Consider the following 10,000-nt stretch of genomic DNA (forward strand, 5'->3'; position numbering starts at 1 on the left):
TGGTCTTTCCCATAGTGCCATAGCCTCTGTACCATGGTCTTCCACTGTCTTGGGTTAGTTCTCTTGCTTGAGGGTACACTCGGGCACACAATATTATCTTATTTCTCTTCCTCTTTTTTTGTTAAAGTTTTTATAGTTTATATAGGAAATTTTTATTTTAATGTTGTTACTGCTTTTAGATTGTTTAATTTGTTCCTGTTTCCTTTCCACACTGGGCTATTTTCCCTGTTGGGGCCCCGGGCTTATAGCATCCTGCTTATCCAACTTGAGTTATAGCTTAGCACGTATTGATGATGATAATAATAATAATAATAATAATAATAATAATAATAATAATAATGATTGGTAAAATAGGTTCTTATATTTATGTTATACGAACTTGAGATGAATAATCAAAGAAACCATTGGAAAAAATCCTTAAAACTATAATTTACTGAATGAGTGAGTGCTTGCCTATATCTGTTAGTTTAACCATATTTGTTTATTTTCTGAGTGGAGATACCTTAACATGGTGAAAGTGATTGCGTATCGCCATGTTCAGCAAAGCTGCATTATTCAGGGCCACCCATGCAATGTTAGTTTGTTGTGAGTGATGAGACGAAAATCTCCTACCATCACCAATCTGCACTGGCCAGCGTGCTGATGAAAACTGGTCAAACCCTCAGACGGGAATATGGACATGTCTGGGGCTTTTGTCCTGTAGTAGACTAAAAACGGCTGCATTTGCTGCTGTTTTTGTTGTTGTATGTTATTGTTGTTGTTTGCATGACAAGAGGTCTGCGACTGACTGACTCCTTTTTATATTTACCAATAATAATAATAATGATGATTAATATGATAATAATGATAATAATTTTGATAATATTGATAATAATCATAATTTTGATAATGATATTTATATTTAATAAAAACACACGACGGGCATTTTAAATCTTAATATCTTTCTGGAGTAATTCAGTTGAATATTATGTTTATTTTTATGATGAGAATAATGACCATAATAATAATAATATCTACCCAACAGTGCTCGTAAATACAAGAACGGGTCAGAAGGGGGCGCTGATTTATTCCGCCATAATAAGGCAAGTTTAATTACTGTCTGGACCTGAATTGTTGGTGATATCTGTCACTTATTATTGAGTACACAATTCCTTGTATCGGGAATGTTGTTATTGTTTCATTACATTCCCTCCTCTGTAGCTTCTTCTCCAGCGACGCCAGACTACGAAAACATCCTTCTTTAAATGAATGCTTGTTTTTGAAGATTTTTGAAAATCTGGTTTTGAAAAGCTTATTTTTGAAAAGCCTCTTTCAGCTAACGACTCTATCCCCTTGGGCATTATCAACATCTCTCCTGATTGACTAAAAATTTCAAGCATCATTTTCATAATGCTTTATCTCCTTAAAAACCTTCGCGGACACACATGGATGCCTCCAATAGACTTTTCTTTTTCCAGTTCAAACAAATCTTTCTTTCGGATAATTGAAAGTCATACAGAGTTATAAAAGAAGTAACTTAGCTTTTCATCTGCTGTAGCGTTTTTCAAATGTATTTCTTAATAAATGGCCATATGATTTTGTGCTTGATTTTCTGTAGAAAAGAGTTTTAATTCCATAATATTTATTTTATGGCCGGCTGTCTTTCTCCTAACCTATAAGACAATAGATTATCCTTTTAATTGCATTATTTTTGTGTATAAAGCTTAAAATGATTCTTAACCTTTGGAACAAAACGTGTAAAAACTTAACAGATAAACGTTCAATCATAACCTTTTGGAAGCAAATGTTTTCAATTTATTGGTCAGGCAAAAATAGACTATATTTCAGTTGTGACCTGAATTAATTCGAATTGATTAACTCTCTATAATTATTATTTCCATAAACCGATATCATTTAGGGTTATGGTAGCCTATTGGCGTTTTGCCGGACTGGGGTTCGCGTCCCCCTCAAACTCGATAGTTTCTTGTAGTGTCTGCAACCTCGCCATCCTTTTGAGTTAAGAATGGGGGTGTTGGGGGAACCTATACGTATAACGGCTGAATCATCAGCAGCCATTGCCTGGCCTTCCCTGGTCCTAGCTTGGGTGGAGAGGGGGAATATGGCGCTCATCCTATGGATGTATTGTCAGTCTCTAGGGCATTGTCCTGGTAAGGAGGGTATTGTCACTGTCCCTTGATTCTGCCATTCATGAGCTGCCTTTAAGCCCGGAAGGAATCACAGCATACATGAAGCTGAGAATTATCTTTTTGGAATAAATCTGATGCTCACGTTTAGCATTCATTCCTTAATCCCCCATAGACATCAAATTGATCCCAGTGAATTATTCATCAACTAAAATTACAGATTAGCCTTAATCACGTAATCTGAAGTGGTTTTCTATCTATAGAATACATATGATTATTATTACTATGCCCCGTGTGCGGAGACAGAGAGAGAGAGAGAGAGAGAGAGAGAGAGAGAGAGAGAGAGGGGGGGGGGGACTTCTATGGTTGTTGACATGCGTCGTCAGAGAAATGGGAGCCTGAAAGTAAGAGGTTTATGCGATTAATTACTTCAATACTCAACGGTTTTATCAATTTTTCTTTTGTTTTTATTAAAATGTATTTTTCTTCGGGAATATTCTGAAAAAAATAGACGTTTTTTTATAACATAGGATATTCCATATATATATATATATATATATATATATATATATATATATATATATATATATCATCATCATCATCAGTTTTATTACTTCTGTAGTCCACTGGAGAACATAGGCCTCAGACATGTTTTTCCACTCCCGTCTGGTTATGGTCCTTCTATGTCAGTTTATGGCCGCTAGTTTTCGTAGCTCGTCAATCCATCGTGCATGAATATGTATGTGAATATATATATATATATATATATATATATATATATATATATATATATATATATATATTTATATTTATATATACATATATATACATATATATATATATATATACATATACATATATATATATATATATATACATATATATATATATATATATATATATATATATATATATATATATAATGTAAAACAATAATATTATATTGTATCTATATGAATAATGATAATGTCAATATTACATTACACAAGCTTAAACGGTTTAAAATCTAGCTAACTATTTAAGCAAATTCAGGTTTAATTATTTAAACCTTTTTTTTATTATTTTTTTTTTAACAAAGAAACCATGCAGAGTCATTTCTGGTACAATGAAAATATTTCAAAAATCTCTGTTGATAGTTTTTTTTTTAAAGGAATAAAATAGAGGAATTAAAAGATCTTTTCAACAGTCCAATTCTAGAAGACAATTCCGCCTAATTCCCTGTGGTGGCAGACTTCATTGTCCCTCGTAAATACAGAGGATACCACATTGTCCTCTTTAGAACGTTTCAATTAGCTCTCTCTCTCTCTCTCTCTCTCTCTCTCTCTCTCTCTCTCTCTCTCTCTCTCTCTCTCTCTCTGGATTTAATTTGTAACATCTGCTTAGATTTCGACTATCATATCTTTAAAATTTCGGTTTCCTTTTTGTTATTTGCTAAAGAGTTCTGAGATCTGTGGGTGGAAATAATTCGTTTTTTCCTAAGAATTTGAGATGTTTGTGTTAATCTAAAAGTCATGCACCCTACATTCTTTTATAAGGAGTTTATTTTGTCATGCTAATCTCAATTTTTTTTTATATAAAAGTTTTAGTTTTGTTCCTTCTTTTCTTAAAATTTTAGTATTTAGTGGTAATCTAAAAATCTATTTTTCTGAGAATTTTAGTTTGTTGTTAATCGAAAAAAAGTTTTCCTATTTTTCTAAGAATTTTAGTTTGTTGTGGTGATCTAAAAATATTTTTTTTTCTAATAATTTTAGTTTATTAATCTAAAATTATTGTCCCATTTTTCTAAAAATTTTAATTTGTTTTGTTAATGTAAAATGATTTTTTTTTTTTTTAATTTTTGTTTGTTTTGTTAATCTAAAATCGCTGTTCCCTTCTTCATATATTAGCGGATATTCCGGTATCCACTGTATACAAAGCCCTAAATACCAAGGAATTTTGAGATCTGTGTAATGCTTTGCTGAAACGAGTGATATTTATAATAACCCATTCTGTTCGTTTGATAATACTATTTGTTACAATATATTTTTTATACATCATTACCGGATATACGAGTATAGTTATGATTCTATGGAAAAGTTGCCAGTGTGTCATATCAGGAAATATATTTCTTTATATGGAAATGTATATACGATTACGCACACCACTCATTCAATATATGCATAAGAATTTTTAGTTATATTTATCAACATAAACATAATGCATATAGGCATAATAGGAATAATAAGATAGGCGTACTTATATGTTTACATTTATTCAAGTTATTTTCAATATATGTGGTGGCCGATGTGGTAACGTCCCTGCCTGATGATTGCCAGACTGGGGTTCGAGTCGCGCTGAAACTCGTTAGTTACTTTGGTCGCTGCAACCTCACCATCCTTGTGAGCTAAGCACGGCGGGTTTGGGGGAAGCCTATAGATCTATCTGCTAAATCATCAGCAGCCTTTGCCTGGCACTCCCTGGTCCCACGTTGGATGGAAAGGGGCTGGGCGCTGATCATATGTATATTTGGTCAATCTTCAGGGCATTTTCCTGCTTGATAGGGCATTGTTATTGCCCTTGCCTTTGTCATTCATGAGCGGCTTTTAAACTTAAACCTTTACAGTCGGAGGCAGAGTCCCTGACACACCTAGCTATGAAGAAGTATTCCCTGTCACACCATTACTTCGTGGCGAGTAGCCAAACAGGGAGCATAGGAAGAGATGGCAGAGGTGGTGGGCGGGGCTAAACATAGGAACTCGCCGTACAGTAAGGGTGGTACTTGGTTCACATCCTCAGAGGGAAGTGTACCATGAATGATTGTGTCCAACTGTACATACACACATTCAATTTCAATAGTCAGCTGACACTCTCAATGTTGGTAACCGTAACGTAATCTACAGATGGAAAAAGAGGCCATTAATCAGCAGTGGACTACTACTACTACTACTACTTCTACTACTATTACTACTACTACTACTGCTACTACTACTACTACTACTGTAATCTGTAATATAGTGTCTGACCAGAGCAAGTCCTTTCGTGGCTTAGTTCCCCTCCATAATTCTCTATTCATGGTCACCTCTTTTAAGGCCTGGTACCTTCTCCCTCCCTTCAGGTCATCTACCATTGACTTCCTTTTCCATCCTCAGGGCATTTGTCCTTCAAATTTACTTTTTATAATGTCCTTCAGTAACCCGTCTCCTTATAATGTGTAAGAAGATTAAGGGCAGAATAGCCCGAGGTAAGGTAGCTTTAGAGAGAGAGAGAGAGAGAGAGAGAGAGAGAGAGAGAGAGAGAGAGAGAGAGAGAGAGAGAGAGAGAGAGAGAACTATCAACGAGAAAACTAGAAATAGATTTGATGAAAAGATTTATGAAGAGTTTCATATGGAGTGTAGCATTGCACAAATCTGAAACATGGACTATAAAAGCAACAGATAAGAGACATCTGGAAGCATTTGAAATGTGGATATGGAGCAGGACGCTGAAAAATAAGTCAGGGAGACCACAAGACAAAATGAAGAAGTACTAAGAATGCTTGAAGAATAGTGAACACTAATTACAACAACAAAAAGAAGGTGGAAACACTGGACTATTGCATTTAACCGCAATTACATAATTACATTCGTCTTCAATAGTAATGTTAAATTCGCCAAATTACGCATGCGTGTAATAAAGGCAAAATTGATATTTATATATCATCATCTCGTACGTCTGTTGACGCAAAGGACCTCAGTTATATTACGCCAGTCGTCAATGTCTTGAGCTTTTAGATCAATACTTCCTTCTCCATTCGTCAACTCTTATTTCACACTTCGTAGTCCTCAGCCATGTAGGTCTAGGTCTTGCAACTCTTCTAGTGCCTTGTAGAGCCCAGTTAGTCATGTATGCGTGGGTACAATACAACACAACACAAAACATTCTTTTACCCATCATACGAAATACAACGAACATGCAAATGTAAAAGAATTCATTGTGGTTCCCACCTCTGAGAGCCGTCCATTCCCAAAATTAATAGTTACGTATCATCATCTCCTCTTACGCTTATTGAAGCAAAGCCCCTAGGTTACGGTTCATAGTCCTCAGCCACATGGTTCATAATCCTCAACCATGTAGATCTAGGTCTTCGAGCACAGTTCGTATGTGTACGTGAGTACAATATAATATCCAGCCTACTAAATACAACGAACATGCAAATATGAAAGATTTAATGGTAGTTCCCGCCTCAGAGAGCCGTCCATTCCCACGGCATGTTCCTGTCGCTAGACCGACCCGGGTGGGCGGATGAACGAGAGCAATACACACGAAGGAAATTATTCAGCTGATTTCCCTTGATGCACCTTCAACGATAGGATTCGCTGATGGGTTTTTAATGGGGGCTCTCTCTCTTTTTTCATCCTTCCGTGCAGGATTCTCGTATTCTCGGGATTACGATTGGCTGGGTGAGAGGACGTATATCATCACGTTTGATTTGTGGGAACGAAACCATAAATATATCATTTTTTAATTAAAAGTGGTCAAGTACATATATTATATTACATTCATATGCAAAAAGTCACACACACACATATATACTGTATATTTTTAAGGCTGAGATGAGTCTTTTTGTAGGTTATATATATGAAAGGTTTGTTTGAGTGTTAAGATATTAAATTTTAGTTTTTCATTACTTCTCTTTTAGTTTATTTATTTATTTCTTAAGTTCCCGTCCTCACTGAGTTATTTTTCCCCTGTTGGAATCCTTAGGCTAACAACAACAACAACAATAACAACAACAACAACAAATGCAGCTATTTCGAGTCCTCTGCCAGAAAAAGGCCTCAAACATGTCTTTATTCATGCCTGGGTTTTGGTGATGGTTAGAAATTTTCGTCTGATTGCTCACAGTGAACTAACCTAGTCTGGAGTCTGGGTGGCCTTGTTGAGTAAAGCTTTGCTGATCATGGCAATGATACTAAAACCCTTTCATGACCACGTTAAGGTATCCCCACTCAAAAAGGGATTCATAACACATATAAGGCTTAAAATTAACAGCATCTTTTCAGAGCAGTGTTGGATTTGCTTCCAAGCAGGAGCGTAGAGGTCACAGATTTTACTATGATAAATACGCTTTAAGAGAACAAGAGATAGTAAAAGTTCTTCACGTGTTAAATGTAAATTGTAAAGTAGGACTCGTGAGTAAGAAGTGGGTACAAAATAAAAATTGTCTAAATTTCAATACTGATCTAGATAGGCTTTTCATTTTTTTTTCCGACTGATTGGCCTTTTTTTTTACACTATAATTAGCAATTCAATGTATCCATTTAAAACCATTTAATGGTTTTTTGCCTCTTGTTATAATATTTTTTTTAACTCTTGTTTCAAAGTTATTCAAATCTTCAAATCAGATCACATCGGTTTTTAGCTTACTTATTGAATTAATTTTCATTATCAGCTGATGTACCACTGGGCCATTGGTTTCTAATAAATCCCTTTCCTTAGCAAAGGCTCAGACAAGTAGTGTTGTTCACACACGAGATTCCTTCACAGTCCCGTTCACTTTAGAAATTTCCAAGAAAAGAGGAAAACTTTCTTTTATGGTATTCTTATCTATTTTCTAGAGTTTTTTAAAATAATTGAAAAGAGCTCTCGTTTTCCAGGGGAATGTTTTGTAAACTTTTACCAAAGTTTTTTTCTTCTGGTTTTAGGGATCCAAACGTAAGTTTAACTTTTCTCTTCCAAACAAGCCCTTTTTAAGTAGGAGGTTCTCCAAAGACGTCTGGCATTGCGGAGAAAAGACCATATTCGTCCCGTTGGGATGCAGTAGGCCTATGCTGTATAACGAGGACGTGCGTCAGGGCCGGTGTGGCATTCCTTCTGTGACCTATTCAGCGGAGGGCTTGCATAGACAACTCATTGTTTTCTTTATGTAAACACTAACACATTGTATATATATATATATATATATATATATATATGTATGTATATATCATTGTCATCATCATCATCTCCTACGTCTATTGACGAAGGGCCTCGGTCAGATTTTCCCAGTCGTCTCTATCTTGAGCTTTTAATTCACTACTTCTCCATTATCAGTTCCCACTTCACCCTTCAGAGTTCTCAGCGATATATATATATATATATATATATATATATATATATATATATATATATATATATATATATATATATATATATATATACATATATATACATATATATATATATATATATATATATATATATACATATATACATATATATATATATATATATATATATATATATATATATATATATATATAATCCTCATTCTAGTCCTGGCAAGGTGTTACCTGAAGAACCTAAAATTACATTAGAATATAATGTAAGTAGGTTTATACAAAAGAAATAAACAACAAAATGTCCAGTAAGGACAACGTCTCTCCCCCCAGGAGACAAGGACGTAGACTGGGGCAGTGTTTCCCCCGAAAGACAAAATCTATGGAGTCTCTCCCTGACAAGATTAATCCTACACCGGAGGATTTTGGTGTTGACGTCTTCAAGATTGATCAAGATGTTTGCGTGTGTGAGAGGGTGTTTGTGTGCTAGTGTGTTTATACCTATTTACTGCTTATATTATAGACTTTGGACTTTTATTATAGTATATCTTTAGGAAGTATGCGTTTTCGAAATTTTCTAAGAAGATATACTGTATTCAGAAAATGATAATTGAAGATTCATAAAGACGTTTTGGGTGTGTGTCAGAGTGTGTTTGTGTGCGAGTGTGTTTATACCTATTCAATGCTTATATTGATACCTTGATTATTCTGTATATCTTTATGACTTAAATATTTCCATTTTTTAAGAAAAAAACTGATATTAGGATTTTTTTTTTTTTTTGTAATAAACAAACGGCATTTGGTCGTAGATAATAACTGACTCTTTGTAATGGCTACATAGAAAAAAATCTATGAATAATGAATGATAACATGCATCTTAAACATACATATACACATTTCTGTGGTATTGAGCTTACATCATTTTTATTTCTTGATTAAACGATAAATACAAATCAAATAGCAAATTTATAATATACAATTACAAAAATAGAAATAAACGCGAGATCAGATGTTGATTAATAATGTCGAATTGGTGAAATAGAATAATTTTCATTACTTCTATCATTACTCTTGTCAACGAAGGTGGGCGGAGGTTATGCTCCTGTTTTTCTGTTTGTTTGTTTGTGAACAACTTCTTGGCCATAATTCTTCTTAGAAAAGTGAATTATTCAGGGATTAATTATTATGTTGAGACGTGGGAGTTATTGAATTTTGAAAGTCCCAGGTTAAAGGTCAAGGTCAAGGTCGAGTGATAGAGTAGTTAAACTATAGGGTATTAATTATTATGTGGAAGTGATTAAATTTTTAAAGTCCTAGGTCAAAGGTCAAGTTCAAGGTCGACCGAATTAACCCTAACCTTAGTCGTTTCTAGTATATTAATAGATTTATGATATGCAATTGTAGAAGTAAAAATAAATGTGAGTTCAGATGTTGAATAACATTATCGAATCCATCAAATGAATTAAATTTTATTACGTCTACTACAGTATATATTGGTAAATTAATTACTTATGCGGAAATTTATATCTTACAATTGAAAAAAATATAATGACTTCTGACATTAATTAACAATATGTAATCGGTCAAATAAATAAATATTTGTTACGTCTACTATATATTGATAAAATAATTACTCTTATATAAATTAATTACTAATTACTTATGTGTAAAGGGATTAATATTTCGCAATATGTATAAACCTGAAAAAAATAAATTTGAAAATTAGGAAATGTAACCAGATGTAAATAACAATATCGAATCGACCAAATAAATTAATTTTTGTTACGTCTACTATATATTGATAAAATAATTACTCTTTGT

This window comes from Palaemon carinicauda, chromosome 3, assembly GCF_036898095.1.
Source record: "Palaemon carinicauda isolate YSFRI2023 chromosome 3, ASM3689809v2, whole genome shotgun sequence".
Classification (NCBI taxonomy): Eukaryota; Metazoa; Arthropoda; class Malacostraca; order Decapoda; family Palaemonidae; genus Palaemon; species Palaemon carinicauda.